Genomic DNA, 10,000 nt, shown 5'->3' on the forward strand with positions numbered 1-10,000 from the left:
ATTCAAAGAAAGCACAGGAAATCGTGGAAACAAATTTTCAGAAGCAACCAGATCATAACAATACAGGTACAGTTGTACTTGAAAGTTTGTGAACCCATTAGAATTTTCTATATTTCTGCATACATATGACCTAAAACATCATCAGATTTTCACTCAAGTCCTAAAAGTAGATAAAGAGAACCCAGTTAAACAAATGAGACAAAAATATTATACTTGGTCATTTATTTATTGAGGAAAATGATCGAATATTACATATTTGTGAGTGGCAAAAGTATGTGAACCTCTAGGATTAGCAGTTAGTTTGATGGTGAAATTAGAGTTGGGTGTTTTCAATCAATGGGATGACAATCAGGTGTGAGTGGGCACCCTGAGATTTGATCTATCAAAGTCTGCTCTTCACAACACATTTGTGGAAGTGTATCATGGTACGAACAAAGGAGATTTCGAGGACCTCAGAAAAAGAGTTGTTGATGCTCATCAGGCCGGAAAAGGTTACAAAACCATCTCTAAAGAGTTTGGACTGCACCAGTCAGACAGATTGTGTACAAATGGAGGAAATTCAAGACCATTGTTACCCTCCCAGGAGTGGTCGACCAACAAAGATCACTCCAAGAGCAAGGCGTGTAATAGTCGGCGAGGTCACAAAGGACCCCAGGGTTACTTCTAAGCAACTGAAGGCCTCTTTCACATTGGCTAATGTTCATGAGTCCACCTTCAGGAGAACACTGAACAACAATGGTGTGCATGGCAGTGTTGCAAGGAGAAAGCCACTGCTCTCCAAAAAAAAAAGACATTGCTGCTCGTCTGCAGTTTGCTAAAGATCACGTGGACAAACCAGAAGGCTACTGGAAGAATGTTTTGTGGATGGATGAGACCAAAATAGAACTTTTTGGTTTAAATGAAAAGCGTTATGTTTGGAGAAAGGAAAACACTGCATTCCAGCATAAGAACCTTATCCCATCTGTGAAACATGGTGGTGGTAGTATCATGGTTTGGGCCTGTTTTGCTGCATCTGGGCCAGGATGGCTTGCCGTCATTTATGGAACAATTGTGCAATTCTACATCTGTCCATGAACTGAATCTCAAGAGAAGGTGGGTCATGCAGCAAGACAACGACCCTAAGCACACAAGTCGTTCTACCAAAGAATGGTTAAAGAAGAATAAAGTTAATGTTTTTGGAATGGCCAAGTCAAAGTCCCGACCTTAATCCAATGGAAATGTTGTGGAAGGACCTGAAGTGAGCAGTTAATGTGAGGAAACCCATCAACATCCCAGAGTTGAAGCTGTTCTGTACGGAGGAATGGGCTAAAATTCTTTCAAACGGGATTGCAGGACTGACCAACAGTTACCGGAAGTGTTTAGCTGCAGTTATTGCCGCAAAGGGGTGGGGGGTCACACCAGATACTGAAAGCAAAGGTTCACATACTTTTGCCACTCACAAATATGTAATATTCGATCATTTTCCTTAATAAATAAATGACCAAGTATAATATTTTTGTCTCATTTGTTTAACTGGGTTCTCTTTATCTACTTTTAGCACTTGAGTGAAAATCTGATGATGTGTTAGGTCATATTTATGCAGAAATATAGAAAATTCTAAAGGGTTCACAAACTTTCAAGCACAACTGTATGTGTGGAGGATGTTGACAGCAGAAAAGTCCATCTATTTGTTTGTGATATTAATGTTTTTCTCAAGTATTTTTGCCTCGGAAGTAGTCTTTTACTATTAGGATTATGATTCTAAAGTTTAAGTCTCAATTCATTTTTTTTTCTCCAGTTGTTTTTTTATTGTGATGACTTTTGAATGTGGCACATGATAATGTTAATTGCATTTCCAAGGTCATGGCTGTGACAATATACATATGGTGGTGTCTTCAGCATGCACTGTACTCCAGTCGATAAAAACTCCTTCGTTAAGATATTTTGTGGAATTAGTTTAAAATACAAGTAGGCCCTAGCAGTAGATTTGGTTTCAACTTGGCTTTTGTTTTTGACTTTCAGTTCTCATCTCACCAATTTCTTCTAGAATGACAGTTTCTACTGATCTCCGGGTCTGGGTTTTGCTATTTTTAACACTCAGTATGCTGTGCCTTTTACATACTTTAACTGCCGGTATGGAGCAGCACAAACCGATCTTTGCATATTGGCAGCCACATGGCAAGGCAGGCATTCCTCTACCACTAGATTGTTCCGTCAGTGGGTCGCCTAGCCAGTTAAGAACACAAAACGGTCACGGGACAATAATGGTTAATAAACACCAGTGTAAGGAACACAGTGAAGGACGAATGCATAGGAATTAGCCACTTGGAGGCGTATGGTGCAGTGCCCATCAAAGCAGTCTACTTACATGACAGGCCAGGAAATGCAAATTTGAAAAGCTACTCCACAACACGACGCACTAAATGCACTTTTTTTGTTTAAAGACTATGTGCACTTTAGTTTGTATTGTTTAATGTATTTCTTTTTTATTGTGATGGTCACACTAATATAAAAACATCTGATTTTCAAATTCATATGTTTCACTGGTTGTTATTTTAATTTGATTATTATTAATTTTAATCATGTTAATGGAGAGACATCAGGGTGACATTCACAGGTTGACAGACGTGAGCAGATGAGCCAAGACATGCACTGGAGCCCAGAACAGGATGTGAAACCACAGGTCGCATGCATCAAAATAGTCAGGCATGAAATAATCGTGACTAACCGAAAAATAAATTGAACGATTAGTGGACTACCAAAATAATCATTAGTTGCAGCCCTACTTCTGATGTCCACTAAACAATGCACCCAAGTGCTTTAAACAAAAACTGAACATTGGCAGGCTGTCTTGTGAGCTCCAGTAAAACAGAGGAAGCTGGAACTGTAGCCGAGGGTAAATAGTGCCAGGTCATGGGAATGTACAATTAAGTCTGCCTGTATGTCTAGTGGTTTTTATCCTCATGAGAAATAATTTCTTTCACTAGGTCATTAAAACTGACTATTTTTTAAATCAATAAGGATCTCTCCTAAAGTATGCTGAAAATTCTTGTTTAATCAAATTTGAAAAATCTTTGTTGTATTAACAGAGGAAAAAAACAAAACTAAGATTAAAGATTTTTTTTTTTTGGATGTTGCCATTACAGAAAAGAAACAGCCTTTCAAAGATCCAAGAGAAAAGTGGGAAAAAGATCTCTTACTAAATATTTCAGAAAAGGAATGGAAAGTAGAAATGCACAGAATTCATTAGAGCTCCATATGTGCAAAGCATAGAATTATTCAACTTAAAATAATATATTGAGCACATCTCTCTCGTTTAAAATTGTCCAAAATGTTTCCAGGGCAAGATCCAACCTGCAAATACTGCAGTCAAGCTCCAGCCTCACAAGTTTTGGGCCTGCACCAAACTAACACCATTCTGGACCAAAATCTTTAAATGCCTGTCAGACAGCCTTGGTGTCACAATCCCTCCTAATCCACTAACAGCTCTGTTTGGTGGGCTCACAAAGGGGCTTAAAGTGGAGAAGGACAAACTGTAATTGCCTTTACTTCACTATTGGCATGCAGACTTATCTTGCTCAACTGGAAAAATCCAACTGATGTGATATGCTATTTGAAACTGGAAAAAATCTAATTTGCACTTTGAGAAAAAAAAAGTCCTGCACAGATCCTCTTTCTCAGTTGTGGGGGTTGATTTGTTTTCGATCCTATTTTTGTAAAAATTGATTTATTTGTATGGAATGTTGTGTGACTTCAATAAAATCAAAAAAAGAAGGCATACAGTTAAGTGAAGAGGAATAAGAAACTGCAGGTTTTGAAGACAACAAAAATAAGAGATGCTCCTTTTTCTGTCGTTTCGTGTTTCAGATAGCAAAATAAAAGGGCGAAGATTGCTGCTAAAGAACTATAGCTGTTAACCCTTTGTACACTATAGGCTTCATCAGCAGCATGCCATTTGCTGTTAGAAACAGGGCTGAGCACGACTCTGCTGAATGGTTTGCACACAATCGCCAAATGTGACAATTGTTTGAATTAAAGTGATCAGGTGATGAAATCAGCGACTGCGGTTGGCAAGTCCACATCCACACCAAGACAAGTTAGATTTGCCAGGCTACTAAACCCGAGCATCTTTAGAGAAGCAGAGAAAATAAGAATAAAAGAGCAGACATGGAAACTGCATAGAGACTTAAAAACAGGCCGAGATTCAAATTCAGTCTGCTAGAATTGTGAGGCAGTAACACAAACCACAAATCTCTATTAACTTCTCTAACACTCACTAACAGACATTACTGAAACATGGGAGTTTGTCATATTTGATACAAGGTAAACGGGAAAAAGACACACATTTAAGTGTCCATCCAAGCAATGCATGTAAATGTCTGCTGTCTGCATTGGTTCAAGCAGGTTTGAGGCCGTGTGTGTAAATACAGATACTGATTGCCAACCTTTACCAGTTAACAACATAATTTATACTCTTAAAGACGAATTACTTACTTCATGGCAGCACTGCCGTTCTCTCTCACTATATCTTAGTATTTGTTCTCGGCTCGTATTCTCTAAGACTCCTCTCCACGGTCATGGACTCCAGTTCGATTATCACTTTTACTAATCTGACTCCTCACTATTCTTTTAATGACCAGCCGGTCAACACCTCTGCGACTGTCTTTGAACTGGACACCGCGGAGGAACAAAAAAGAAACAAAAGCAGAAATCAAAGCGCAGTACGTGTGGAATGGCCGTCTCCCCGATGTCTGCGATTCGAGAAGGAATCGACAAAAGGAGCACACGGAGAGGAATGAACAGGCGCCAGCGGTGTGACTGGGTGCTAGGAATTAAAATTTGGGACTCAGCCACATGAAGTAAACCGCAGATAACAATGAACAGAAACATCACGCGAGTGGCCACATGAGTTTTGGGCTCGAGCGAAGTTCGGCGGGGGGTTAACAAACACGAACGCGCCGCTCGCCACTCACTCAAGTAACGCGCGGCGATTCTAATGGAGCGAATGAAAACTCACACATCCATAAAGTGCATTTCCAAAATCCAGAGCACTTACTGTCTGCCTCTTGACAATGTGATTGTTTCTGAACTCGTTCACACTTCTGTCTCACTCAGCAACCGTCCTGCGGCCGACATACAGATGATCTATAGATATATTTGCTGCTGCTCGCGCTTAACTGTCACGTGACCCTGTGTCGGCCGCTGGATGACGTCATCCAATGCGACGGCTACTGAATCCACGCAGCCACTGTCTCGCTTTGTGAAACACTACGGACGCAAGACTGTTGCTGAGTGAGACAGAAGTGTGAACGCGTTCAGAAGCAATCTCATCGCTAAGAGGCAGACAGTAAGTGCTCTGGATTTTGGGGATGCATTTATGGATGTGTGAATTTTTAATTCGTTCTATTAGGCCGGGGTTATACTTCACGCGACGCATGCTGCAGCGGACGCTCCTGCTATGCAAGCGTTGTACTGTTTATTATTGATGGGTCGTTCGATACTCAGGTTTCGACACTGTGTCGAGTTTTCGAAGCACCGCTTCGAGGCTTGCTTCAAATGCGCCCGTCGCGTGATTTTGAGGCACGCTAGCGTAATGACGTCATTAATATATGCGCAGTCAGCAGTCGAATTGGTCACTCACTAGTCTGCTAAATTGCTTCGGCTCAGAGCGTAAAAGCAGTTGTTCGTGCTGCAGCGATAAGGTGCGCTAACCAGAGTTCAAATCCTAATTGGGGCTCGCATATGTTAAAATAAGGATTTTGTATAAAACAGTTAAGTAGTACTTGTCTGAAAGTTAACAAATATATTTTGGAGACATTATGAACGATTTACATGGGGCACCTTTTCATTGGTGTGGAATCGTGTTCACCTAGAATCTGTAACAAATTAATGAGCATATTTTGCGTAAGGCAGCACGTATTATAACAATCCAGAATCTATTCTACCCCATGCCGATCATATCAGAGAGGCTAAGAAACGCTTCACTAAAGCCGACGTGGTCATTACACCAGTATATGCGCAAGACACTCCTCATTAAACGTTTTTACTATTCAGTGATTCCCAGATCTGTAGCTGATTTGTATTATTGATTTCCAAAAGGCAATGTGAGTAAAAGCTTGTGCTGCATAACTAATTACAACTGTCTTTAAAACAGAATCAGCGCCATCAACAGTGTCTTCTGCAATTTTAGGAAAGCCTCGAGATTTCTGCTTTAATGAGACAAAAAAGTTGTAAAGAAACTTTGCGAATTCATCCAGAGGTGAACATAAAGATCACTCAAGTACTGACAAGAAGGAGCAGCTGGATAAGCACATCTGGAGCCAAACTTTCAAAAAAGCACCTGACTTTGTCAGCAACATCCTTTCCTTGTGAATGCATCTTATCAAAGGCTGCGCTGGGGGGTAAAGAAGTAATCTTCCGAACTGCAACACAACAGATAAATCATTGATGTAAATATAATTATTGAAAGACTAAGCTTTTGTCGTTTCTGTATTCTTAAACCATCTTCCAGTTACACAATCCCCGCAGTCACTGTCATGTTTAACGTTCCCTGCTCCTTAACCTGTGTTGTTACCAAAGCATCAACACTGAGTTTCATTCAAGGCTTTACCGTCCTTCCTTTCATAAACATAAAATAAGACACACATTCCCTCTACATACGTGTCCAATAATAATAGTAAACTGGCAAGAACGAGAAAAAGCACAAGATGGGAATATTCATGACAAGATCCAAAGGCATCAGGGTGAGAATGTGCCTTGTCTCCCATTACATGAGCTCGTCTGCCACCCCTCAGTTGCACTGGCACACGTTACACTCGGGGGCAAATTCAATGGAGAATACCGACAATGTACACCTTCAGAAGTGGAATAAATCGACCGTATAAGTAGAACATTTCAGATAAACTATGAATTTTGTTAATCATATACAATGCAACATAACTATTATATGTGTTGTTACTTTTTATTTATTCTCACCAAACGTTACATATCTACATGGGAAATGAATCCGGGTAATATGTTTATAATCATTCTCACTAAAATACACTGTCAAAATATATTAATGAGCAAACTGAGACATATTGGCCTTTAGGAAATATCAAAAAGCGTGTGCGCTGTCATTTAGGACAGAGTGCATTGTTAATGTCACGCACTCTCTGCTGACACAATGTCACGAAGAAAAAGAAACAGCACAGTCCATGCAAACTCATATCCTCCTTGGTTTCTGACCTTATGATTAACTGTCAATATGAAATCAATAAAGACATTTTAAGAAGATGACAAATCTGCTATAGTCAGTTCAATTAACTACGGCGGCCCAACCTTCCCTCGATAGCTCCATTCGCTTGCTATCCATCCAAGCTGATAATATTGTTAAATGGAAGAACTGAAAAAAAAACCTTTCACAAGAGGAGGATCAACGACGCGAACCCCTGGTGTTTTTACTGAGAGACAGTTGCAATACCATTGAGTCACCTAATCAGGATAATTAACGAGCTCCGCACAACTGAACTACTGCTACTGTTCTTACTGCGGCAGATGTAGAAATATGTTGTTTGACATATACACATTAAATTGGTTTAATTGACACGAGAGTATCATTGTTGTATTATCCTAATGAAGACAAAAAATATATATTTATAGATGTATACTATATGACGTGCGGTTTTCAACAAAATTAAGCGTTCCATAAAAAGGTTGCACGATTTACCTAATGTTTTATATATATAAAGTTGATATACGACAATATATCTTTGACACTATGTATCAGACAAAGGAAATCACAGCAATCCACAAGAACAATAATTACTTCTCAGCAACTACGTGAATTGTAGTTTAACTATATCAACTGAAGTGTGTAATGTCAATACGAATTACAAAATATAACTAGAGAGTTAAGTGTCAGATAGACTCTCAAAATATAGAGGTCAATGCCTTTGAGTGTGCTGAGGCTTCACAAAGATTCAGTAACCAGTGACCATGTCTGCTCGAGGCTTCAAAGCCCTATCATGATCCAATCTCAGTACTACGCATGTCTGAGGCTTCGGAGCCCTGTCATGAGCTCAGTACTACACATGTCTGAGGCTTCTAAGCCCCGTCATGAGCTCAGGACTATGCATGTCTGAGGCTTCGAAGCCCGTCGTGACGCAATCTCAGTACTACGGATGTCCGAAGCTTCAAATCTGCTTGAGTCTTCGAAGCCTCAGTTAACCCAGTGCGCATGTCCGAGGCTTTGAATCTGCTCGAGGCTTTGAAGCCTCTGTTAACCCATTACGCATGTTTGAGGTATCGAAGCCCCATCATGATGCAATCTCAGTACTACGCATGTCTGCAGGAGGCTTCGAAGCCCCATCATGATGCAATCTCAGTACGCATGTTTGCTCAGTGCTTCTAACTAAGCTTGACGATTCCAGTGTGCATGTCTGCTTAGTACTTTTCATCGAGCCCCCGTTTGAAGTACATATGGCAACAACAGAGTTCAAAAACTCGACAGAATTCCCATTGAAATGAATGTTTGTGGATGATCCATACATGTTAAATGATTGTACCCGATAATACTTTGTGGCAAAAAATAAAATTATAAATTATACATCATATAAATACCGACTCGTAGAATGCATACTGCTGCAAAGAAGAACTTTAGTAATACGGGTGACGACACATCTCTCACTATAATACTCTCATAAATATCCATTCTTCACCTCATGCAACGTTTTCATGCAACACTGAACATATGTCATATAGTCATATAGTATATATCTATATATAATTGTTTTTGTCTTCATTACATACATACATACATACATACATACATACTTAAAAAACACACATTATATACATCCACCCTGCTGAAAACAGTAGTGGTGCAGTGGTAGCGTTGCCGCACCATAATAAGGCTTGCATAGGTTCGCGTCCCACGTCCACCCATTGTGAATTGTGACCCAAAAAAGTCTGTTTTTCTTTTTTTTTTTTTCCATTTAACAGCAAATTCCACTGTGGACCGAGAGCGAGCAAGGCAAGAACACTAGTAAAGATATATCAAATGGAAATGGGCATCTTGTTTTATGTCTATAACAAAAAAAAAATATTTGAGTGACGATTTCAACTGTTATTGTAGTTGTTGATGGCGGGTTTAGTGGTTTACATTTTTAAATATTAAATTAATAAGGTGGAATGTGTTCTTACTTTGACTGTTGGGTGGAGGGTTTGAAAGCTACACGGTAAATATGTTAGTAACTGGGATTGCACCTCTATAACTGGAAGATTGCTTAGGAATGATACAGACTGGACAACTATATGTTTTAGGAAATGTTTTCTTATTGCACTGTGCTGTGACTAACACAACGTTTTACTGATCGCCTGTCCGGACCTTGAAGATGTGTTCACAAGGGAGGGATGCTGCTTTTAAAAGCAAATGCTTTTTCGACCACAGGTCCAGATGTGTTTATCCCACTGCTTTTTGTTGTTGCCTCAGCACTCAAGAGGATCATTAATGCCGACCTTGATCCATGCACTGCTCACCTTCGAGTGTCCCGTGTGTGTCGGTGTCCCAGTGACTGATCTGCGCCATGTCTCTCAGCCTCTCTGATGTGCTCCGGATTGACACCTTTGAATGTTTGGTTCAGCAGAGCAGATTCAACCTGATCTACCACACTACCCCTTATTCAATGGAGGGGTTCCTGGACGTCAAATGGCGATGAATAGAAGATAGATTAATGTAAATACGTGAGCTGCCTTACGCAATTAGTCATCGCATTTTAATGGCGATTCTAAGTGGGGATGATTCTCGAACAGATCTCTTATGCAATCCTTCCACAGTATCTCTCAAAATTATTTAGTTTAAATTGGTTATAAAGATTTCATTCCAGATTATTTTTTAAATCTATAATAATAAAAGGCAAAGCCCTCACTGACTGATTCACTGACTGACTGACTGACTCACTCATCACTAATTGTCCAACTTCCTGTGTAGGTGGAAGGCTGAAATTTGGCAGGCTCATTCCTTACAGCTTATTTACAAAAG

At 39.9% G+C, this 10,000-nt stretch overlaps 2 protein-coding genes and 1 long non-coding RNA gene across 9 annotated transcripts in view; 1 reads left to right on the top strand and 2 right to left on the bottom strand.

Annotated features, from left to right (window-relative positions):
- LOC114665494 (zinc finger protein 239-like) overlaps positions 1–10,000 on the bottom strand; it is a 541,579-nt gene that overhangs the window by 252,980 nt on the left and 278,599 nt on the right. Inside the window, exon 1 of one of the 4 annotated variants that reach the window (XM_051926045.1) lies at positions 5,036–5,127. The exons of 2 other annotated variants lie outside the window; for them this stretch is intronic. The gene's annotated coding sequence lies outside the window, so the exon portion shown is untranslated. Of the gene's footprint in view, positions 1–5,035; positions 5,128–10,000 lie in introns of those variants that run through there. One more of the 4 variants, XM_051926043.1, reaches the window with a different exon arrangement.
- Positions 1–10,000, bottom strand: part of LOC127527919 (uncharacterized) — an 89,097-nt gene that overhangs the window by 44,626 nt on the left and 34,471 nt on the right. The gene's annotated exons all lie outside the window — the stretch shown is intronic.
- LOC114665322 (zinc finger protein ZFP2-like) overlaps positions 5,204–10,000 on the top strand; it is a 439,810-nt gene continuing 435,013 nt past the window's right edge. For all 4 annotated transcript variants that reach the window (XM_051925314.1, XM_051925311.1, XM_051925317.1 and 1 more), the window contains exon 1: positions 5,204–5,326. The gene's annotated coding sequence lies outside the window, so the exon portion shown is untranslated. The remainder of the gene's footprint in view (positions 5,327–10,000) is intronic.

This window comes from Erpetoichthys calabaricus, chromosome 1, assembly GCF_900747795.2.
Source record: "Erpetoichthys calabaricus chromosome 1, fErpCal1.3, whole genome shotgun sequence".
Lineage (NCBI taxonomy): Eukaryota > Metazoa > Chordata > Cladistia > Polypteriformes > Polypteridae > Erpetoichthys > Erpetoichthys calabaricus.